Genomic DNA, 26,166 nt, shown 5'->3' on the forward strand with positions numbered 1-26,166 from the left:
CCTGGACCAGACAGTGGTCAATATGAGAACGATCTTTCTGCAACTCTCCTCCAGAGTCACTTCCCACCATCCCAGCAAGGGACTCAAGACCAGCAGGGAATGAGAGGTAGGGGTAGGTGAAGAGAGTCAGCTTCTGATTTTGTCAGCAAGGTGCTCAGTATGAAGAATGCAAAATGCACATGCTGGGAAAGATCCTCAATCACGGCTGGGATGGAAATCTTTCCCTAATGAGAGATGACGATGAGAAAAAGCTGATTACACTGAAGAAAAACTGCTTAAAATTCATAATCAATCAAGCAAACTGATTTTAACCTTTTGTAACTAAGCCACCTGGTTCTATTGTCCAACTGGAGTTCATCCCCTCTTGTCTTGTTCCCTCAGATGCTGGGTGCTAGTAGAGATCCTGAGAGAGACGTAAACCATTGAAGACTATTATAAATGTACAGGCAGCAGAAGTCCAGAGCCCTCGGTTTAAGACTTTTGCTCTCTCAAGCTGTATGATATTGAACTGAAATACTTACACTATTTTTAGGCTGCAACAATTATGTCATTAATAATGTCTTCTTCTTTACCTCATAGGGTTCTTAGGAAACTAAGGATATAAAAGTGCTTTGAAAACGGGAAAACATTTCCTTATTGTTTTATACCTCCTTTCCATTTCCAGTCCCTTTTTCTCCTTCTAAATCATACTTTGTGCAAGTGCACAAAGATCCTTTTAAAACCTGAATCTGGTCTTGTCATTTTCTATTTAACCCTTCCATGTTGCCTTTGACATAGTCTAAATTATAAGCAGAACATTCGGGAATCTTTGCAATTTTGAGTACTTGCCTTTAATTCCCAGTGCTTCCATTTCCAGTTCATAAAATGTAAAACAAAACAAAACAAAACAACAACAACAACAAAACCCTAATACCTCGAAAGGCTCTTGTGAGCACTAGAATTCACATCTCTAATGAAATCACCATAGTTCCTGGCACATCATAGTTGGTCTACATAAATTATTATAGTATTAAGTTGTGCAACCTCTATGAAATATGGGTTACTCTGGTTTTAAAGATGAGATGTGAGGAAACCAGAGCAGTAGAGACCTTTGATTACACACATTTCACAGCTAGAATCCAGGGCTGAGATTTTACTATTGTGATTTTGGGTTCTGAAAGTCAGTGGGGGGGGGGGGGGGTTGTTGCATTGGGAAGAAAAGAAAAGAAAGAGTAGGTCTAGCTACTTCATTGTGCCAGCAAAGCATGATTCTTTTTGGAGATTCTTATGCAGTGTCTAAAAGGCATAAAATTCAGTTTTTTTTCTGATATGATTACAAGGCCTTATCCCATAGTAGTAGGTGATCCAAATTCTCATGCCTCATTTCAGACTAGTGGGAAATTAAATGTAGCAAACAGAGATTCAGTGATGCAAGAGCTGCTTGAATAAAAAGGGAAGATGAAATTCCTAAACAATAATTTAATAATGTTTTTTCCTCTTATCATCTCCTCTGGGCCTATTTCAAAGCAGTGAAGAGATATTGAATGGAAATGCATGAACTGTTACAAATAAATGTATTATTTAAAGATGATTTCCTGAAAACATCAGACTCCATATGGGGTGCCAGGGGTGAAGTCAAGAAGCCTGCCTATGGATTCCCTTGACTTAATCTTGTCTTTCCTAGTCTCTTTATTCCCAAACTAAGACTTGTTCCAAGCCCTAAGATACCCTCCTTGATATAAAAGCTTGATTTCATTTAATCATTAATAAATATTTATTAGGCACCTACTATGTGCCAAGTGTTTTGTTACAACACCAACTAACCAACCAACAAACCAAAATCAATATAGGCTTATTCCTTATACTGAATTTATAGTCTATTAGGAGAAAAGAAAATTTTAAGATAATCAAATATTCATTTTAACCTTCAATAATTACGTTGAATAAAAAACTCTGAGAATTATGAAATATTTAGCATGAGGCATTGGTATAGCTGGAACACAGGAATGGTCTAGAAAATCTTCTGTGAGAAGGAGTCATTTGGGCTGAGAGGTCTTTGGAATAAAGAAGACAGAGGAGATATGAGTAGAGTTGGGAGAGTGCTCCCATCAGAGGGATAGCATGGAGAAAGGTTCTGAGGTAAGAGGGAGTAGTGCCTCAGTGCAGGAACCTAAGCACCAAAGTACCTGGAGTACAAAGATGAGGACTCAGCAAGAGGAGGCTGGATAGGAGGGGAGGGTCTGGGTACCCCCAATCATATAAATCTGGGAATAAGGTGAGAAGCAAGTTGTTCTGAGTATGAAGCTATTAAAATATTTTTAAAGTGGGATCAGTATAATGAGATTTGTATTGCAAGAAATCATTAACGTTTAGCAGGCTTGTTATAAAAAATATCATACTTTTTGATCATCAGTGGCTCATATACCTATAATCCTAGTTACTCAGGAGGCTGAGATGGGAGAATGCCAGTTCAAAGCCAGACTGGGCAGAGAAATCCATGAGACTCTTTCTCCACTTAACTAGCAAAAACTTGGAAGCAGAGATATGGCTCAAGTGACACAGTGACAGCTTGTGGGTAAAAAAGCAGAGCAAGAGCAGGAGACCCAGAGTTCAAGCCCCATACCAGCATGTGCTCAAATTCTCTCCCCCCCACTTCATCCCTCTATCCACTCCCCGCTCCCCCCCACCTCCCCCCCCCCCCCGCCGCCAAAGCCATACTAGTTCTGGAATCCAAATGAAAATGCATGACTTAGAATACCTAAAATAGAAAAAAAAAAGTTGAAATACTAACACTACCTCATTTTCATTATAAACTTACAGTAATCAAGACAATGTGGTTTTGGCATAATCAGATACATGGAATAGAATATACTCCAGAAATAGATCAAGAGACAGCTAATTTTCAACAAAGATGTGAAAACAATTCACTCACACAATAGCAGTCTTTTCCACAAATGAAGGTGTGGCGATTGGTTATCCTTATAGAGGGAAAAGAGTTTTGACCCATGCCTCACGCCATAAGAAAATTAATTCAAAATGGCACACAGACATAAATGTAAAATCTAAAATTCTAAAGCTTAGAAGAAAGTAACAGGTCTTTATAACACAGGATTATTAAAATTTATTAGATACAACAACATAGTATGATTCACAAGAACAAATTGATAACTGAACTTCATTAGTATATTAACATTTCACATTGAAGGAACTGCTAAAGAATTAGAAGACAAATTGTACTCATAAATTGACATGTTGAATTGAAATCCCCTTATACAGCTACTTAAAACTAAAAATAAACCCAAACATACAAGTAAGCCAAAAACAACAGCAAGAACAAAAAAAAGGAAAAAAATAGACAAAAAGATAGCGAGATGTTAAAGTATGAGTTCAAAAAGAAAAGGATTAGAGATAAATTGAATGGAAAAGAGTGAAATGGAAAGTGTGAGGGGTAAAGGGCAAGGTCTAGAGTAGAGTTGGGGATTGGGATTAAGTGAGTTGCACAGCTGACCCTGCATATTTTCAGATTCAGCCAATAGCAGATTTAAAGTATTGAAGAAAAACAATTGTCTATTGAATACATGCCTTTTCCCTTTCCCCTCCCAAACAATATGGTATAACAACTGTTTATAAAGTATTTACTTTATACTAGGTCATGACCATAGGTTATGTGCAAATCACCCATTTTTAGCTAACGCACTTGATCACTCTCAAGGTTCAGTATCTGGAATGTGGCATTGAGGATTAATGGTATTCACGAACACTAAAAGAAGTCCTTATCTCCTCTTTTACCTTCATCTCCAGCTCACCATTCCATCACCACTTCTATGGCACAGACCTAATCATCTCTTGCCTGCACCATGTTATAGGTTCTTCGTAAGCTTCTCATATTCAGGTTTGCCTTCTGCACTTGAGCCGTTACACTAAACACTGCAGAATGCTTCCTCCAAGACTACATTCATCCCCATGACTCCATATGCTTCTTTTTTCTGCATTTACATTCTTTTTTTCTTAGTTTTTATTGTGAAGGTGATGTAGAGGGGTTACAGTTACATAAGTCAGGTATTGAGTACATTTCTTTTTGAACAGTGCTACTCCTTCTCTCATTTTCTCTCAGTTTTTTTCCCCTCCTAAGCCTTCTCCCTCTCAAATAGTATAGTTCACTTCCAACATAGCGTCTACTGAGTATTACTGAATTAGTTAACCCTTTGTCCCTCCATTTCTGTGCTTAGTATAAAATACAAGGTCTGTAGCCTCCCTCTGCTGAAGCTTTTGGTGAGTTGGTTCTTCATCTGTAGCTACCCAGCTTTGCCTACCAACACCTGGATTTGCCCCAGACATACTGAATTACTTGTAGCCTCTATGAATCTTTCGAATCCCCTCATTTGTGTGTAAATTGACTTCTCTGCCATCCACTCACTTCCTAAAGACTCATCCAAAGCTTGGCTTGGTGTCTTCCAGATGTTCTTTCAGCATTTGTTACTTATTTTATATTTGAGCATGTGCATATATTACACGCATGCATGCACACAAATGAGGTCTATATATTCTGGCTGAAATTTGGCTGAGGCTCTGATTCGGTCCCTGTTTTTAGGCTTTCTCTTGAGTTTCTATTGAAAACTCTCCCTTCCATTTCTCCTCCAAGTTTGAGGATCTACTTGTTCCTTCCAGACTCCTCCTAGGAATGTGAATCCTGCTCAGCATCTAGTGTGATACCAAGAACATAGCAGGTGTTTGAGATCTATGTGTGGAATATGATACATAAGCAGCCTTGACCTTTAGGTATTACTTCCAGTGAGCAATGCTGCTGTTGCTAGCCAGCTTTTGTCTAAATTGGTCTGCTTCCCCAGTCACTGGGCTCTACCCACTTTGGAAAATTGTTTATTTCATTTTGTAAGTTTGTGGCTTAGCTCACAGGAGACTATTAATCTTTGCAGATCAGTGTGGCTTAGTCTTTTGGCCAACATTTGTTCTGCTTCTATCGGCAAGCTTTGGATATCCTTTACCTTTCCTGCCTACCGCGTATCATCTTCCTTCCTCTCTCACACTGTCCTGAGAATCTATGGAGTTAAACTTGTACTTGGAAATGGAGAGGTGAAAACAGATGATAGGAGTTGTTGACTTTGGGGGCTCCAGACATGGTACTAAACAAGTTATTTCCATTCCCTCATTCTTATTTTCCTCATCTATCAAATAATATCTAGGGATCTTATTTAAAATGGTTTTGAGGTGTGAATGAAGTGAGTGACAAGAAAGTTAAGGTGAGTAGGTGCAGATGACAAAGAGCTAAACACCTGGAAGGAAACATTTAACATCGACAAAAGCTATCTCAATTATTACTTGGCTAATTAACTTCTCTACAAAGGGAATGACTTTGGTTGTGTTGAAATACGCATTATAGGTTGCCATCACGACTCATAGTGAAGTGTTTGAATTTAAAGGTGCATGGGTAGCTTGGATTATAACCCTAGTACTATGTAGGGCACTGTCTGCCCATATTCAAATATCAGCTTAATTTGTTTCTGGATGTGTACATTAGGGGAAATAACCTTCTCTCTCTGTTTCCTAATCCATAAAATGGGAATATAATAAAAAAAAACCTATTCCATAAGGTAGCTATGAGAATTTAGTATGTTAGTAAGTGTTCATATGAGGTAAAGATCAGTGAATGTTAGCAATGAATATTACTAACCACAGAGACCACAGACTACTATTAACTTTTTTTTTTTTTTTTTTGGCCAGTCCTGGGCCTTGGACTCCGGGCCTGAGCACTGTCCCTGGCTTCTTCCTGCTCAAGGCTAGCACTCCGCCACTTGAGCCACAGCGCCACTTCTGGCCGTTTTCTGTATATGTGGTGCTGGGGAATCGAACCTAGGGCCTCGTGTATCCGAGGCAGGCACTCTTGCCACTAGGCTATATCCCCAGCCCTACTATTAACTTTTTGAGGAAGAAAAGTAGAATTACCAGGATAGCAAAACTCCAATACACTAATTATTTCCAAAGCTACTCTTTCTGTGTTGTATTTTCCATGGCTTTCTCCCCCACTGTCATAAGCAGGAGTACTGGACCCAGCCTACAGTGGTCAGGCACATGACTCTTTCCAATATTAAATGTGATCAAATTCCCTGAAGGATTTTATGTTTCAAAATTATAATTATAATCCAATGGCTTAATTTAATTAGACCCTTCAATCTACCCAAAGGGCTGATGCAGAAGAGAATAGGCAATCATGAGTCTAAGTAACTAACAAGGACTCTTTAGGAGGTAGAAAGCATAAATTGTGGCATACTCATTTGCTAAATATCGCTATCTTTTTTAAGGATCCTCAACCTTTAGAGTCTTTCATCCTACCAGTGACCTTGTTAAAGATACTCATAGCAAGAGGGAAGCAAAAAGCTTAGTGCTTCCAAGAAGTTCATCTCTATGCTTCAGGCCTTCTATTTTTACATTTACCACTTATTGTAAAAATTCAGGGACACAAGTACTGCAGCAATGTTTGGTAACAAATTTATTGTGCTGCAATGTCTTTAAAATGTAGCCAGCTAAAATAATGTAAAAATGATTGAGAATACATACAAATTTGATGGCAATTAAAACTACAGCTATAATAAATAACAAGAAATTAAGATGTGGAATCAGCATATTTTTATAAAGATGGCTTTTAGAACCAAGAAAAATAATAACAGCTATCATTTATGTGATCTTAGTACTTCACACCAACTTTAACATCTTAATAACCATTTGATATAAGTATTAGAATCAGCCCCTTTTATAAATAGGAAAACTAATCCATGGGGTGATTAGGTAATCTGCATAAGTCTAACTCCAATAGCTGTAACTTTCAGGTTCACATAAGCCCTGTGATCCTATAAATAAGGACTGTGCTTCTGATTGAGGTCGATTCTAAATGTACCCTCAAATTGGACATGGAAATAGCAAGAAGCAACAATTACTCAGACCCTCCAGTTTTCGCTGATTGATAATACCTAGTAGTATCCATTCACTTGAAAGATATTGAATTATGACTTAGTAGGCACCAGAAACCCTTATGTCTGCTTGTTTGAATCTTACTTTTATTTTATTTTGTTTTATTTATTTATTTATTTATTTATCTTTGGCCAGTCCTGGGCCTTGGACTCAGGGCCTGAGCACTGTCCCTGGCTTCTTCCCGCTCAAGGCTAGCACTCGGCCACCTGAGCCACAGTGCCCCTTCTGGCCGTTTTCCATATATGTGGTTCTGGGGAATCGAACCGAGAGCTTCATGTGTAGGGGGCAAGCGCTCTTGCTGCTAGGCCATATTTCCAGCCCTGAATCTTACTTTTAATTGAGGAAAGTAAATAAGAAATAAAACCAGCAATATGCCTGCTATTGTAAGGTAGTAGTAAATGCCATGGAAATAAATTAAATTCAGAAGACAATGGGTTTTTAGAAGCAAACAAAATTTTAGATAGAGTAACCAGGAGGAGAGGACACTTGAAATATTATGTATGTTAATATTATGCAATCAACTTATTCTTCCTGTTCACCAGTGAAAAACAAACAAAGCATGTAATTTTGGCTAGAAAATCAATTTCTAAGCTCAGAGATATTGTGAACTAACCTTGACTTTGTGCCAGGCACCAGGCAAAGAAGCATGAAGGATAGATAAAAGATGAGTCCCTGTCCTCAGTAAGCTTGTGCTAATGAGAGAAAACCATGGAGAGATGGCCAACTTACTAGAACAGCTACAATAATATTTAAAGAGAAGAACAAAGTATTCTATGGAGAAAGTGATTCATGTGCATTGGAAAGGGACTGGGATTGGAAAAAGAAGACCTTGGAGTTGAGATAGAACCACAGGTTGGAAAAACAAATAGAACAGCATTTCAGAGGTACAGATGTGGGATGCAGAGAAAGGGGCTGACATTACAAGCAGATGGGTGTAAGAAGCTAGAACAAGCATATTTTTGAGCAAGGCAAGGGGAGATAAAAAATTTATTCAATTTGCTTATTTCTTGTCACAGAAACAAAGAAATAAATGGACTTTGATTAATTTGGCTTATGTGATTAGGAAGCTCAATAATATAAATTGTTTTAAGCCCATAGGGGATTGATGTGAGCTATAAGTAAATACTTACTGTACCAGATGACTGAAGAAGAAAAGTTTCTATGGCCACAATAACTGTTCTACGAACTGTGTTTGAAGTGGTCCTTTGGCTCAAGTGGTAGAGTGTTAGCCTTGAGCCGAAGAGCTCAGGAACAGCGTCCCAGCCCAGAGTTTGAGGCCCAGGACACACACACACACACACACACACACACACACACACACACACACACACACACACAAAAACAAACAAACAAACAAACTGTGTTTGAGTTGAAGCTAGATCAACTGTAAAAGCCAGTCAGACCTTCAAAGCTATGGAGTATGGTTTTGAAGTCAGATGACCAGAAATGGTGACATTCACCATACCACGTAATCTTTCTGTACTTGGCTTCTCTCGATGGCTAATGTCTACACTTCCTGCTTCGAAGGGCTATGTGTGGCTTCAGTGTGTTCTTGGATGAAAACAAAGTACTTTGAAGGCTCTGAAGCACTCACTTCTTTACCATCAATACTCACTGTTAGCACCTACATACAACTTCCTTTTCTTATTGAATTCAGGTGGAAATAAATTAAACAGAGTTAGGGAGTGGAGTGAATCTTTCTACTTCTTCTATTTAGCTGTATGGCTGTGGGAAAAATCTAGAACTTCTATTTTGTTATTTTTTGTTATTGTATATTTTGTTATTTCTATTTTTATTATTTTGTTACAAGATCATGATAAACCTTAAATAGAATAATTCAGTTAGAATTCTATGAATAAATGAGCACTTCTGTTTATTTTTTGAGAACCCTAATGAACTATAAGTTTATCTCAGAAACAGAGAAGCAAGTGTAATCTATGAGACTATGTTTCATTCTGGACCAAACCAGGGAAGAAAGGTCTGCTGGTAAGATGCCCTGAAGGATTGTATCAACTAGCCTGGAGGAAGCCCAGTTCTGTCTAATTCCTCATTCCCCAGTCTGGAGATTCTTGTCCTGAAATGACCCATATTTGCAATCTTTTGGAGCCCTTGATCTTCTTGTGGGTTAGCCTACTACTGTGTATTTTGTTTCAGTCACAATGCAGATGCTAAGACATAGATGAAGTTGAAATTTAGAGTAGCTCATGGCATAGTTGGGGTTGTACTATGGAAATGCAAGGTGCTGAGAACCCAGAGGAGAGCTACATAATTCTGGAATCTCAGGAGAATAGCTATCAGTGCTAAATCTCGAAGAATGTCAGGTCAGGAAGAAAAGAGTAAAGAGCAAATTGGTCGAGCAAAAGCATGGAGTGTTGAAAGAGCTATGTGCAAGTGTGTGTGTGTGTGTGTGTGTGTGTGTGTGTGTGTGATGAGCATTTAGAGAAAGCAAGATTGAAGAAAGTTGAGTTTCAAACATTTTCTATGACATTTCCATGCTCCTTTTTCTCGGTACCAACCTCATATCTAGAAGCCACTCTCCTGTGACTCTCTGTACTTTGGGGGATGGTAGTAACTTGGCCTTGACCTTGTAAAAGAATAGCTTTGTGCCAAATTGTGATTCACTCCTCTAGACCCCAGATGATATACTGCAATCAGGCCAAATCCCAATCAATTCACAATAGGCCAACTCTCAAAGGGTCACCCTGATTCAAGGCATGGCAAACTCTTCCGAATCAGCTTTTCAAAGTAGTTAACAAAGTTGCCTTTGCCAGAGGCTTGGAAAAAATATTCAACCCATGCAGCATTTCCATCTTTTCTGTGTGCTAGCTCATGCCAAGTTTCTAATTTTATAGGGAAGTTGTGAATCTCCCTGAAAATAAAATAAATTCCCTATAAGGGAACTTATGGCTTTATTGCAATGGCATTTTTAGGTACACGAATATCTTTATTCCAAGTTGTGTAGGGGTTGATGGGAGTAAGCATATTTTAGTACACTGAGAACTAGCAACATGCCAGGCACCGAGCTAGGGCCTCTATTTAGGTTATCTCTTTTAATTCTCACATTGCCCTATGAATAAAAAGTGTTTTTTCCCCATTGTACACTGCATGGAGAAAATTGAAGTTCAGAGAGGTTAAGTAATTTTCTCATTCTAAAATCAGGAATGGGAAATGCTGGGAATTAAACTCAGTTATATTACTACAAAGTCTGTCCTCTGCAGAGCCTTGGTCTTTGCATATACATATAGTTTCCAGACAATTCAGAAAAGTCCCAATTTTTCTGACTAGTTTTGGTTATTTTAAATGTAGCCTTGTAAATCATATTTTACCCCTTTCTTGTGTTCCTATACAGGAAAATTGAACATACAGCAACCTTACTTTACTTTTGGCTTCCACATCTACTCTAAACAACCTTCACTCACCATGCTTTATACTTACTGCTTTAAAATTGTTCTAATTTGGCCATCAGAAGTGCCTCATATGTGCAATCCTAGCTGCTTGGAAGGTAGATATCAAGGAATATGATTTGAGGCTAGCTGGGACCAAAGGACGTTTGCAATACTTTCAACCAGTGGTTCATACCTGTTATTGCAACTTAGAGGAAAGCATGGAATGCAGTGGTGTGTGCCTGTCATCATCAGTCACACAGGAAAGCACAAGTAGATGATTGAAACCCAGGTTGGTCTGGGCATAACGTCAGGCCCTACCTAGAAAATAATCAATACAAAAGGGTGCTGGAAGCATGGCTCAAGTGACAAAGCACCTGCCTTGCAAGCACAGGACTGAGTTTAATCCCCAGTACTATAAAAATGTTACAGGCTGAGCACCAGTGGCTTATACCTGTAATCTTAGCTACTCAAGAGGCTGAAATCTGGGGATCATGTTTGTTTGTTTTTTAAATTACTTTGCTGTTGTTTTAGAGGTGATATACAGCAGGTAAGAAGTATATTTCCTTCCTTTTGCATAGTACCATCTATTCCCTCATTCTCTCCCATTCCCTCCCTCCCATCTCAGCCCATGAGTTGTGTAGTTCACTTTCATCAATGTCCACTGCAGCTGTGGGCCCCAATGCTGCACATTTTCACCCATTTTCCACTGATTCTGTGGCTCTCCTCCCACCTGCACATGTATATATCATATAAGAAGTTAGGAATAGAGTCATCTAAAGCCGAAAAGAGAAATTAAGAAAAGGTCCCTTGTTTTCTTACCTTTGGAGTTCTTTTCAGTTTATGTATATTTTTAATATATATATGAAGAAGTGCTTTCCTAAGACTATCCTCTTTTGGTCTCACTGTATATGGGTGTCTAGAATCCTGTATAATTTGTCATATCTCACTGCATTTTTAAATCTAACTTCTGCATATCAGGGAGAACATGAGCTGTTTGTTTTTCTGGTCTTGGCTTATGTCACTCAACATGATTTGTTCTAGTTCCATCCATTTCCCTGTGAATGCTATTATTTTATCCTTTCTAATGGCTGTGTAAAATTCCATTGTATATAGGTACCATATTTTTGATCCATTCATCTATTTTGGGGCATCTGGTTTGTATCCATATTTTTGGCTATTGTGAATAGTGCAGCAATGAACATGTATGTGCAGGTGTCCTTGTCATATCCCGGTTCCTGATTCTCAGGGTAGTAACAGGAGTGGTATATGGCTATGTCGTAGAGAAGGTCTGTGTTTAGTTTCTTGAGGAACATCCAGACTGCTTTCAGAATGGTTATATTAGTTTACATTCCCATCAGTAGGGAAGTAGAGCTCCTTTTTCTCCACATCCCTGCCAGCATGGCTGTTGTCCAAATTCAGAATACTGTCCAGTCTAGCTGGTGAGGAATCATATTTTGAAGGCAGGAAAGTTTTTAAGATTCTTATTTCTAATTAACTGTTAATTAATCCACCAAAAAGCCAGAAGTGAAACTGTAACTCAAGTGGTAGACCACTAGCCTTGAGTGAAAAAATGAAAGGACAGTGCCCAGGCCCTGAGTTCAAGCTCCAATACCAGAACACATGAACACATGCATGCACACACATCAAAAGTTCTAAACTACTAAATAAAATAGCCATGCTTACTCAAGTATGCACAAAACAATGTAAATACAGTTTGAATGATAGTTGAAGTTTCTGAGCTATGTGGAAAGTGTAGCCATTTTGATATATATAAGAGTGCCTGGGGTTGCATAGTTCTTACCAAAACACAGGATTTGTCAGATTAGAATTTGTGGTCACAGTTCTATTTTCATTTTAGGACTCAATAAGAAATTAAGTTTTCATGTTGATAGGATCAAAAGGAAACACTTTTCATGTTCTGTCTCCATAGTTGTGGTAGAAAATGAAACACATTGGGTGAAGCATGCTCAGGTCAGAGAGAGAATTGGTAGACTCACATCCACAGAGAAAGGAAAAATATTTGCCTTGCAAAGATTCATTACTAGTGGGCATTTTGCAAAGCATACAGGAAGAAGGCAAAACTTCCTTCAGAACACCATTGTGGAAGGCTCTAATTAAGAGAACCTGGAACAAACACATAAACAGAGACTAAATTTTTTTCAAATAGTAACAAGAATTCTATTACTATGAAATAATTCAGTGCTAACTTCTCTGTACAAAAACAATTACTACCTGAAGGTAAGGCACATATAGCACAGGGAAAAGAGAAATATAGTCACTTAGAATACAGAACATCCTCTCAGCTTTCCATTTTCATCAATATGCTATTGAGAAGGAAATGAAAACAAATACTAGAATTCTACTGAAAGACTACATGGGCACTTGAATACAGTTCTCATTCTGTGTAGTACATTCACTCTCATTAAAGCTTACTTTTCTACAAATTCTAAGAATCTTGTCCAATATTCTGACAAAGACTTAGGCATGATGGACTCTATCTACCTAACTTATGACAATCAAATTTTCAGTTCCTAGAACAGACTAAAGAAAGTAGGGAAGTACAATTAGAAGGAAAATTCTTAATGAAATTTAATTTGATTTCACCATGTCACACACAAAAAATAGGGATTTTGTGACATCTACTACAAGACCTTTAATTTTTCAGATTTCATGTTCCCTGAGAGGTGACCCCGACTATATAGAATAGATTATAAGAGCTCAGTAATTACTGCTATTCTTATTTAAGTGAATGCACTAAATCACAATGTTGACAAACAAAATGAAAGTCATTAAATATTATTGTTGATCAGGATTCTCTCTCTAAAGTGATCTTGCTACTCAGAAGGCAGCGATCTGAAGATTACAGGTTATAGTCAGCCTGGGCAGGAAAGTCTGTCATACTTTTACCTTCAATATATGACCAAAAAAGCTGGAAATGGAGCTGTGGCTCAAGTGTTAAGTGCTAGCCTTGAGTAAAAGAAGCTCTGGGACAAAACTTAGCTCAAGCCCTCATTTCAAGCCCTACAACTGTCACCAAAATAAATAAAATATATAAATAAAATGATCTTGCTTAAGTAGTTAAAACGCATTTGCAGTTGGGGTTCATAGGAAGGGACTTATTTTTCATCAACAAGCTCCAGGTCTTTTCATCGGAGACTTCTGGTGTGATAGATTCTTTTTTTTTTTTTTAAATTTTTATTGTCAAACTGATATACAGAGCGGTTACAGTTTCATACATTAGGCATTGGATACATTTCTTGTACTGTTTGTTACCTCCTCACTCATTCTTCCTCCCCCCTCCCCCTTTTTCTTCCCCCCCATGAGTTGTTCAGTAGATTTACACTAAACAGTTTTGCAAGTATTGCTTTTGTAATCGTTTGTCTTTTTTACCCTGTCTCTCGATTTTGGTATTCCCTTTCAGTTTCCTAGTTCTAATACCTGTATACATGGTTTCCAATGTACTCAGATAAGATACAGAGATAGTGCAGGTATAACCACAGAAAGGGGATACAAGAGAATCATCAACAATAGAAGCAACAGTTTCACATGGCATGTTGAAAGTAATTACAACAGTGATATAACAGTCGTTTCCATAACATGGAGTTCATTTCACTTAGCATCATCTTTTGTGTTCATAAGGGTATAGCTATTGGGCTCTTGTGATCCTCTGCTGTGACTAGCCTAAACCTGTGTTAATTATTCCCTATGAGGGAGACCATAGAATCCATGTTTCTTTGGGTCTGGCTCACTTCACTTAGTATAATTTTTTCCAAGTCCTTCCATTTCCTTACAAATGGGGCAATGTCATTCTTTCTGATAGAGGCATAAAAACATTTTGAGACGCTCTCTAGCTCTTTAAAAGAAGAAAGACTTTCTACCCAGATGCAGAAAAATATGCAGACCCCCAAGAGCTTAAGAAAAACATTCATTAAGACAGACTGTCAAAACAGTCAGCTCACAACCAAATTTAGGATTTTCACAAACAAGTCAGGAGGTGACAGAAGCCAAAGAAAGAATGGCAGTTCTGACAGGCTTTATTTTCCTTCAGTAAACTGCCCGTGGGTGCCCTGGCCACTTGTTTCAGTGTTGAGGCATCCCTGAGGGAAAGGCATTCAGGAAAGAAAGGGAGATAGCCCTAATTGCTGTTTGTCATGGAAGTATTTTTACCAAGTGGACTTTTCCATATGGCAGATCCTTTCTGTTGTGGGTTATTTATAAACCTTGCAATCTTCACCACCAAAGCTAATCTATACCACATCAGTAAAAACATTCCTAGGACTTTGAGTTTCCTTCTGTCATTTCCAAGAGGCCAGGCTGCTGCCTAGGGCAAAAAGCTGAGTCAGCATAGACATGCTTGTGGCTTTGTGGGCTAATATCAAACAGTATCCTTGCATTTTCTGGACAGGCTTGTTTTTTGTTGAGTTTTGTGAGACCCTTAAAAATAGGAACATAATTTGTTTTCTGACCCATCAATCTCATTCATCTGGCTTCTAAATTTACTTTTTAAAATTTTCTTTGCCCATTTCTTATTTGGTATGGTAACTTCAAAGAAGTTCCTCTTCTATGCTTGGCTCAGTACTAGTATGTGAAATTAAAAGAAGAATGGGACACAGTTCTTCCCCATGGGAAGTTCTAGTTTCTCTGTAAGCTGACTAGGTGAACTTGCTTAAGATATTGAACTTCTCTGTTTCCTGTGTATACATTATGGATAAGGATCAACTTAACAGTTAGTTGTAAGGCATATAACACAATCTCTAATGCATTTCAGTTTTAGGTAGTAGCTACTATTGTTCAAATTATTATACTTACTATTATCAAGGCTGACTCCATTGTCCCCTTTGAAATATCTTTGCCAATCTAGCCAGTTGAAAGCACATTTTTCCTTTTCCTCTTTAGAACTTTTCATCCTTTATCTCTACTTACCCTACTCACTCTCAGGTACAGAGAATTGTTTCTATACCTATCATCTTCTTTAAACTGTGAATTCCTTGAGGGTAGAGATCATTTCTTATTTCTCTCCTCACATTTCAAGTTATTTTGTTTTTGGTCATCAACAAATATCTACTGAGCATTTATTAGAGCTAGGTGCTATCAGTCAGTGGGAATACAGAAAACAACAAGAAAAGGTGGTAGAAACAGATAAGTAGACTTATTAGCCTATGAAAGGCATAAGCATAGGGATCCAGTTAAATAAGGATAATAGTATTAGAATAAAATCAAAGGTGTCAATGAAAGTGCCTGGAGGAAGTACCATCTAGACTGAGCTATGAAGGGCAAATGGGAGTTAACTAGGACAGAGAGAAAGGGGCAAGAAAAAGTATCCTTGACAAGGAAAAATTCAGCCACAAGAGAAAGCAAGATGTAGTCAAGAAATAACAAAATGGTATGAGCTGGAGATAGAGAAAATACTATATCATGTAGGGTGCTCTTAACTTTTAGGCCATGTTTAATCTGGTCACCAGGTTTTTTCCCCCCACCATTCCTGGGGCTTGAACTCAGGGCTTGGGCACTGTCCCCAAGCTTTTGCACAAAGCTAGCACTCTACCACTTGAGCCACAGCACAACTTATGGCTTTTTTTGTTTATGTAGTACTGAGGAATCGAACCCAGTGCTTCATGCATGTTAGGCAAGCACTCTACCACATTCCCATCCCCACCAGAGGGTGAGGAGGGGGGCTTAAGAAGGGAGTGATATGATAGACACTTAAGCTGAAATTGTAGACAGGTAATGTGAGGAAAGGGACATTTTCTGAAGGTGGGAATCAATAAGAAGAAGTGATCCAGTCTTGCTACTTACTGTTGGGGAAAAAGTTGTCAGAGTCACAGATGATTCTGGCTCTGGGAAATGGATTAAAATGGCCATGGAGTTTTCTTTACTGGAGCAAACAAGAGGAAGAGTGCTTTAAAATTGAGGGAAATTAATAAATTCTGTTTTAAAGCATATTTTAGGCACCTGTGGGACAGCATGGTGTAGATGTTTTAGGAAGCTGGATAGGATGAGAACCTCATAGAAAGAAAAAGACCAAGCATGGATTTGGGTGTCTGCTGCAAGGAGATGATAGCAGAAGGCACCAGATAGAATTGAATTACACAGGTAAACTGTGGAGAATGAAAGAAAAAGATAGGCCAGAACCACCAAATTCCAAAAATTGAATGTTATAGAGAGAGTTTGTAGAACAGCAGCTAGAAAGTTATCAAGAAGGTAGAAAGGCAACCAACACAACGTTATGTCACAGAAGCCTGTGGGGAAACAGTGTTTGTGAAAGGAGGGGATGGCCAAGAGTATGGGAACAAAAAACAGAGCAGGATTTATTGATCTTGGCCAGAATAGCTGCAGCTGATTGAGATGGGGTATGTGTGAAGAGGCCAGACTGAAGAGTTGAGAAATGATTGTGAAATAAGGAAGTGGAGAGGACTAGTAAATACTTTCAAAGAACACGAGGGGAAGAGAGACAGAGAGACAGAGAGAATATCAACACCTGGACGTCTGGTTGTGCCACAGGATCAGAAAGTTAGTTTTTATTTATTTTAAGATGAAAAAGGCTGTTTGATATTGAAATGGTCATGTGAAGTAGTTTTCCTTCAAAGAACATACTTTAGTGTTTATAAAATGTTCTTCTGTTCATTTGCTCATGTCCTAGAAACTTTGTGAGTTGGATAGAGGACAGACCGTGAGAAGCTTTTGGCTGGGGGTAGGGGGAATTGAAGAGGTTTAAAGATGAAAAACATCAAGTACTAAGGAGAGAAAGAGACTTTGTCTACAGCTAAACAGCAGGTTAGTACAAATCCAAGAGTGGGTCATGACTCGGTAAAAATGTCTCTGTCAATCACCTGTGACATAGTACCAAATCTGCTAGACTCTTGAAAGAGTCAGTAATTTGTACATCATGGCTTCTGTACCTTTCTCTTTTCTTATACTTTTCACATTGTTGATTTCTTTTCTTGTTTTTTTTCCTTCCATAAGCCTGAGAGCAGCCTGAGGACAAGAGTGTGCCTTACCTCTGTATTTCCAATGCAGAGCTCAGTGTGGCCCACCAGGAGAAGGAAGAGGTCTGAGTTCTTCAAGAAAAGTCAGGCAGTAGGCCAGGAACTTTTATATAGCTCAGTACTTCTTAACCCAGGCAACATGTTATAATCACTTGGGGAGCTTTAAAAACGATTAAAGTTCTCACCCCACATCAAATCAATTAAACCAAACTCTAGAGGAAGGAGTATGTTTTCAAACCTTTCTAGGTGATTTTAAAACAAAGCCCAGGTTGAGAACCACTATTTTTCATTATCTTATTTAATTCTACAAGTAGAGGTAGGTGATATTATTCTCAATTAAGATGTAAGGGTCATCTTATGTGATAAGGGTATAGCTATTGGGCTCTTGTGATCCTCTGCTGTGACTTGCCTATACCTGTACTAATTATACCCAATAAGGGAGACCATAGAGTCCATGTTTCATGTTATGGAAATGATTGTTATATCACAGTTGTAACTACTTTCAACGTCCCATGTGTATCTGTAGCTACTATTATTGACAATGTTCTTGTATCACCTTCCCGTGGTTGTACCTACACTATCTATGTAATCTTATCTAAGTATATTGGAAACCATGTATACTGGTATTAGAACTAGGAAATTGAAAGGGAATACCAAAATTGAGAGACACAGGGTAAAAAAAGAAAAACAACTACAAAAGCAATACTTGCAAAACTGTTTGGTGTAAGTGAACTGAACACCTCATGGGGGGAAAGAGAAAGGGGGAGGAGGGAGGGGGGTACGAGGGATGAGGTAACAAACTGTACAAGTAATGTATCCAATGCCTAACGTATGAAACTGTAACCTCTCTGTACATCAGTTTGATAATAAAAATTTGAAAAAAAAAGATGTAAGGGTAGAGGCTTAAGGAAGATAATGATACAGACAAATCATATGGTAGAGCTGGAATTCAAATGCTGTGTTCTATGACTTTCCAATAGCTACTCAGTTAAAATCTATTGAACTGAATGAAATGGATTCAAATTCCTAGTTAACTGCATATTTCTACAGATACCATAACTTCTGGCTCAGAAAAAGGAGCTATCATTCCTTGGAGTTATAAACCATAGAAATACATTCCCACAGCGAGAGGAATTTGGTGGATGGCAACTGGTTCAATGAGTGGAGGAAGAATATATTTCTGAGTTTCTGAAATATTTCCAGTTTAACATATTCTGACCTGTTACCTTATTTATGATAGCTAAGTCCTAGAAATATCAATGTTTTATAAGTAGTAAGTGAATGTATTAAGCTAGTGAGCGTTGCTATAAAATACACTGAAGTCAGAAAAGATGAATGCAAGTTGGAGTTGTTTTCCCAAATGTGGGCCGATTATGCATTAGGTCATAATCATGTATATTAAAGAAAATGTAGGAACTACACTAGGCTTCCTAAATATTATTATTTAATCTTCAAGATAGTCCTCTGAGGCATATTTTATATTATACAAATATTTACTTCACAAATAAAAGTACCAAGTCTTCCCTAGCTTAAGTGACTTTCTCAAGGTCACAAAGACCCAGGATGGTCTGAATACGAATTCTACTCACTGCTTCACATTGCATTTTTTATATGAAACAAAAGTATGAGATGCCCATATAGTCTTGAAGTCCACATATTGCACAGACAAAGATACTCTTGTGATTTAACTGTATGTTCTCAAATGAGTTTCCTTTTCATGAGGAAGACATTAATATTCCAAGCATCTTTGTCTCAGAGGCCAGGGATAAACAGTATGCAAGGGCCATTTTTGCTGATGATCAGCTTTGGAGAATTTGAGAGCACTGTTGATGACCACAAAGCTGTCAGATCTCCCTTAGTAATAAAAATATATTACTTGGAGATATTTCTAATAATCTTTTAATATAACAGAAAGAAGAAAAATGATTAAATATTGAGTATTTTGATTTGGTCAAAGCCAAATGAATCCCTGTAGTAGAGATACTATCATGAACCTGTTTTCTTAGGTTCCCCATTTCCTGTGTTCTCCCCTGCATCCCATTCTTGGCATCTGTTTGAATGTTTCTTTTACCATCTTGTCTATGTACTTGCTGTTTTCTCCACTAGATTGGAAGTTTTCTAGAGCAGGACTCTTTTTCTCAGTGTTCCTATGTCTGCCACTGAGTCTTCCTAGGAAATTTATGTAGAGTGAATGGGTGAATGATATGTTTCCTCTTTTGTCTTACAGGGAATTCATGAAATGTATTAGTAATGCTAATATAACTTTAATATCTCTAAAAATATTTTAATTTAAATTGCTAGGCCAGCAAAAAACTCCTTATTAGACCATATCCAGATTGTTGGTTCAAGACATGTAGATCCTGGTGTAGTCTCTGATTTATTAAGCAACTATCAGAAACTATGAGGCCAAATTCTTCGTGAATAGTTCCCATAGATTCTTCATTGGTATTAGTTGTTTCCTGCTTGCTTGGTGCACATGACAGACCCCTTTCCTTCAAGATGGCTTCTTCTGGGATCTTTTAGCACTGTCTATCAGGAATATTCATCTTTGGGACACATAGCTAATTTGGTAAGAAAGTTGGACTGAGAATAAAAGTACATAGATTAGCCTGAGGACATGCCCACATGTAACTAGTGTGCTCAGTATCTATATCTTCAACGTGGCTTATGAGTTTTTTTACCAAGCTTTGCCCAGTGAATAGATTGCCTCAGTTATTCTGATAAGAAAAGCGGGTGCTACTCTAGACTCCTCCTGCTAGTCAACCCTCAATGATATCCTATTCATTATAGGTAATGAACAGATATTTTTTTTAAATGTATCATGTTTAAGTACAGAGGAGTTGCCACTGAACAAAGCAGTTTATGAATACAATGCCTCTTGATCAGTGTCACCCCTTCAACATTCTTACTTCCCTTTGGCCCACCCAATAGCTTATGTTTCTTAATTTTGTTGTATATACATTGAATTATTGCCTGTATTCTTTCCCCTCCCCCCACTCATTTGTCTACCCTTCACCCCTTGGCTGCACACCCCCTCTTGCATGTGCCCATTTCCTGGTGCTGATTTTGTTTGGCTTTGACTTTCTAAAAGATTATACATTTGAGCTCTCCATAAACTCTATTATACTTCAGTTAATTCATTTGTAACAACTTGCATAGAATCCAATGCATTTACTTACAGATTTTTATCTTTTATCTACCACAAATGAGGAGAACCATGTAACCTTTTTTTTTCCTCTGGGCCTGGCTTACTTCATTTAATATAACTGCAGGAATATGAGCTTATTTAACCAGTCTAATAATCAGTATGGAGATTCCTCAAAAAACTAATCATAGCACTACCCTATGACCCAGCAATCCCATTCCTGGGCATTTATTCAATAGAACACAAACAAGGTTACAGTAAAGCCACCAGCACAACCATGTTCACTGAAGCACTATTTACCATAATCAAAATAGGGAATCATCCCAGATGCCCCTCAATGGATGAACAAATCAAGAAAATGTAGTATGTACACACAATGGAATTTTACTCATCTATTAGAAAGAATGATATTGCACCATTCCTAGGGGAATGGAAAGACTTGGAAAAAGTATTAATGGAACAGACCTTAAAATATCCACATCTCCATCCTCACAATCAACTACACCATTTCTCATGTTCTGCCTGGCTAACAACATCCAGTAATTTCCACAATGAAGTTAGAGGTATTTATGTCGGATTTAAAACTGATCATGTTGTTTCCCTGTCAAAATTTCTTCACAGTTTCTTATGCTCAGGACTTTGTCTTCAGTTAGCTTGCCCTGCAGCTTCTGCCCTTCTCATTTTCTCACCACTCCAGCCATTTTGAACAGGTTCTACGTTTTCCATTACACCTAAAGGTTCTTGCTCCCAGGGTTTTAAATTTGCTTGGAACATTCTGCCCCAGATCTCTCCTAGTCTGATGGACTCCTATTTACATTTAAGTCTTGGCTTAATTGTCATTTTGAGAAGTGACTTCTAGCTTCTTCTCAACTAAGATAATTGCCCCAGTAGTAAGTTGAGCTCTAAGAAAGCAAGACAATGTCCTCCATAATGGCTACTAAGGTGTCATATGTGTGTGTATGTACACATATACACACACATTCTTGAATGAATAAATATTAAGGAAGAAAATTAGCACTTAGGATTACAGACTGCGTTCCAGGTGCTATGTAGGTGTTATTAAAATGTTTAGCTTTCATGAAATTGTAAGGCATCCAAATTCTCCATCTTACAGATACAGAAATGAAGAGCAAGGAATCAAACTAGTTATTTCTAATTTTAAAATTTCTACATTTCTATTATTCTACATGTCTAGCATGGTTGAAAGAACTTTGTTAAGTGAATGAATATGTGACAATATGGGAAGCATACCTGCAAATAATATATCTGTTTCCACAATGAGCTACCTATACCATGGCAGAGTATCTCTCTTCTTTTTCTTTTTTCCATAGTGACAACTAGTTTAAACATTGTATTTAATATACTTCTATTTCATGCTTATTTTCTGCTTCTACCAGTAAAAGGTAAGTTTCACTAGAGTTGTTAGCTTACTGATATATCACAAGTATTAAGAATAATGTTTCACATAGAGTAGGTACTAACAAATACTTATTAAATAATAAAATATTTTAATAATTTAAAATATTTAAATAATTTAAAATTCCTAAAATGGCACCAGACTTACAATGCTATTTGGCTCACTTTTGCAAACACCTCAGTGTCTAACTTGAATTTCATTAGGTTAAATGAAAGGACACACTCAAACTAAAAGATGAATTTCATCAAGAGGATTGTTAGTCAATGAAATGACTTCCAAAGGGAGTTGCAGGTACCTTGGCAATAGTGACACATTTGGGCTGCTTAGGATATATACTTATTGAGTCAATGAAGTCCAAACTTATTTCCTTTAATTAAAGGATTTGAGCTAAAACAAAACACACAGCACAGTGATGAAGGCTGGTCAGGAATCCTTATTTTCTGTGCCTGATATATGAGAATCTTAGGCAACAATTGGCTAGTTAGATCAGTGTGCCATAACAGAGGCCTAGAACCTAGATATGACCAAGAAACAGGACTCTCTGGGCAGAACGGAGACTCTAAAGACTGAATGGGGGAAGATATATTTGAGGTAGAGAAGTACCATAAAAATAACATGAAAATAGCATAATTAAATCCACTGAAAAGTCTTAAAAAGGAAGAGGGAGGAGAAGAAAAGCTAAGAAAGAGTAATATATTTCCCTTCTATCTACTCAGAACACTGAAGTCTAGAGGATTGTGATTCAAAGACAACCTGGGAAGAAAAGTAAATAAGACTCCATTTCCAATTAAGCAGCCAAAAGCCAGGCTAGAGATGCGGTACAAGAGCTTGAGTACTAGCTAGAAAGCTGAGCTTGTGCAATTACTTTATGCTAGTAAAAAAGAAATTTAAAGTACTAGTTCACGTTTTAGATCTGTTAAATTGGAGAAATACTGGGAATAGGTTCCAGCCCTCCAGATCATTCTGATGCATATTAAAATTTCAGAATTGATACATTAATGGATTAAAGGAGTGAAAGAGAATTTCTAGATGTGAAATCTTCCCAGTGGAAGAAGCAATTAGACTGGGTTCAATAGAGTCAAGATTTAGTTACAAAGAAATAAAAGGTAAAGGCTTTCCTGAAAAAGGAAAACACAATAACAAAGGCAAAGTAATAGAGGAATATAGGGTATGGCAAGACAGTGTTGTTAGGACAGTTGCCTGGAGTCTAGAAAGACTGAAGGAAAATAAAGGAAATCAGTTTGTTAGTTCAGAGGCCTCTCTCACTGGCCCATAAGCTCCTCCACAGCAGGGACTATGTTTGATTCAGCTATGTGTCTGGCCCAGGGCAAGGGCTTTGTGAATGTTTGATGAGTGATTGATTGAAGGCAGTTCAACTGAAAAATGTCAGAAAAAAAGGTTTTCTCTGAGATCAGCCATGAGATCAGCCATATCAAGCTATTTTTACTGAAAAGGAAAGTGCAGAGAAAATGGTTCCACTGCAATTAAAGATATAAACTTTCCCATCTGGCTCCATCTAGTGTCCTAATGGGCAGATTTCTGGTCTAGGACATCTCTAGCCACAGAGGAAACATTATCTATTCACTAACTGTTATGATGCAGATAGAGGGATGAGAAGGAGTTCAGACAAGTGGGTAACTCAGGCTCCATGCTGATTTCTAAGGTCTTAAATACAAATAAACTTTAGGTCTGAATTTTCTTGGCATTTTAAACTTGAACATTCTATTTTAATTCCTGTAATTGTATATATGTGTATTGTGTGTGTCTGTGTCCATGTGTGCATGCATGTGCTATATGTAACAGGTTTTGCTCATTTTCTGTAACTTCCACCAGGGGGTATCCCAGGCCCTAGCAAAACAGAATGACACTCAGGATTTGAGAGCAGGGGTCAATTTTTTTAAAAGACTATTAATAGATTATTGTCAATGCCTTTGATAAGGATTAAATAAATTCTTTTTAAGGAAAAATCAGATATTTAAGATATACAGCTATATACAAGAGTATTCTTTAAACTGCAATAGTAAAATAGAAAATTACATACATGCTGAATAAGTGGAAATGATGAGCTAAATTATTCACATGAATATTATAAAATATTATAAGATTCTTAAAATACATTTAGGAGAGCATTTAATATCATGAGGAAATCATCATGATAGAAGAAAAACAGCATGCTATCCATTTTATTTAAAATGACAGGAATATAAAGAAAAATGATGGGCAAATATACTGAGTGATATGTTGAGTTGTGGAATTAATACTTCAAATACAAATTATTCTACTTTTACATTGTTTCTATTAGTATATTTATTTTTAAATATGATATTAAAATAAAAAGCAGCTAAAATTTAAAAGTAAAATATTAGGAGATTAACAAGTGGGATATCACTACAAATAGAAAGGATATAGGTGAAGTGATTTGGAAAGTATATTCCACTAATATTACCTAATATAATCCAGATCTCTTTTGACCAAGGAGGCACATGTTTTGTAGTTTAATAAACGATGTCTTATTTTTAAAGGAATTAAATATAAGTAATTTGTAGTTTATTAGGCAATTAGTTTCTAAGTGCCAAGCTCTATCTATAAGACAATAGGTATGTAAAAGTTTAACCAGTTAAGTTCAGATAGGAAATCATATATATTTTATCAAGCACATTCTTTTTTTTTTTTTTTTTTTTTTGGCTAGTCCTGGGGCTTGGACTCAGGGCCTGAGCACTGTCCCTGGCTTCTTTTTGCTCAAGGCTAGCACTCTGCCACTTGAGCCACAGCACCACTTCTGGCCATTTTCTGTATATGTGGTGCTGGGGAATTGAACCCAGGGCCTCATGTGTATGAGGCAAGCACTCTTGCCACTAGGCCATATCCCTAGCCCCTATCATGCACATTCTTAATGAATCACACTTAGAGTCATATCATTTACACAATAGTTATACTATTCCAGGTTTTTTTCACATAAATCTCACAAGAATCTCAAGAGAGAATCCTAATAGATATTCTAACCCCTTTGTTTAATGAATGTGTCTTAGAAATGGTAGATCAAGAAAAATGTGTTGAGACTTCTTGTGTGCCCAGCATTGATATTGTGCCTGTCCTCTCACTGATTTATTTCAATAAATCTTGGCAATGCCTTTTTGACACTCTTGCAATTAATTTTGATTGTGAAGGAGAAAACTAGGACTTAGCGAAGGCAAATGACTTCCTCAAGGTCATAAAGCTAACATGCAAGTAGCAAAACCTGGTTCAAATAGAGATTTACACTTGCAAATCCAGCCATTTTGTAGTTCATTATTTCTTTCCATGGGGGTCACCTCCAGGTAACAATTACCAGAATAGATGAAGAGATGCAGTGTCTGAAACTCTTAGAAGGCACCACTGTGGCCCAGCTCCTGTTATATACCCTGGTGACCTTGAGATTGAAAGGGACAAAGGAGCAGACTCCCCTGATGCTCTCTGATGAGTCAAGGGGAAGGGCAGCAGCTCTCAGGAAACAGCTGGCCTTTCTCCAGCAGCCAGGCCTGAGAGATAAACAGATCAATGCAGACACTCGCCTCCACCTAATGAGCTAATGGCACAGCCGGAGCCCTGCCTTATTGGATTGCTGGTCATGCTGACATTGCCTAGAGTTAAGCAGGACTACTGAAGGGGTGGGGGACTAATTTCTTTATTTCCTCCTGAAGCCCCCTTCCTTTGTATAAAATCTAGAAAGAGCTGGTTCCTTTGTATGCTCATTCATTTGTGTATGTGTGTGTTTTCTCCTCATTCTCCCATGGTAGTGTTGACGTTTGATAAGATGATGTCAATGACTTCCCTGCTTAGAGGAAAAAGAATTCCATCTTCCCAAGAGGTAGCATGGTATGTTGCTATCATGGATCAAATGCCAGTGTTCTTCAAAATTCATGTTTTGAAATGGTAACTTCCAATGTGATAGTAGTAGGTAACAGGACCTTTGGGAGATCAAAAGCTTATAAATGTTGAGTTCTTATGAATAGAATTAGTACTCTTTCTTATAACACAGACCCCAGAGAACTAAGTAGCCATGTAAGGGCAGGAGAAAAAGATAATCATTGTTAATTTACAAGAGGGCCTACACTGCAATGTGACCATGTGAATCCTTTTATCTTGAATTTGTAACTGTCTAGATTTGTGGAAAATAAAGTACATTTCTGTTACCTAGTTAGTGGTATTCTTTTTGCTAGATGTCCTCATCTGGACATCAGCTAAAGTGCTTTGTGATTCCACAGTCACTCCCTGTGGAGCTAGAACATG

General features: G+C 37.7%; 1 protein-coding gene across 1 annotated transcript in view; it reads right to left on the bottom strand.

The window, feature by feature from the left end:
• Positions 1-26,166, bottom strand: part of Agbl4 (AGBL carboxypeptidase 4) — a 1,006,503-nt gene that overhangs the window by 340,045 nt on the left and 640,292 nt on the right. The window lies entirely within an intron of this gene.

The sequence above is a fragment of the Perognathus longimembris genome, chromosome 7, assembly GCF_023159225.1.
Source record: "Perognathus longimembris pacificus isolate PPM17 chromosome 7, ASM2315922v1, whole genome shotgun sequence".
NCBI lineage: Eukaryota > Metazoa > Chordata > Mammalia > Rodentia > Heteromyidae > Perognathus > Perognathus longimembris.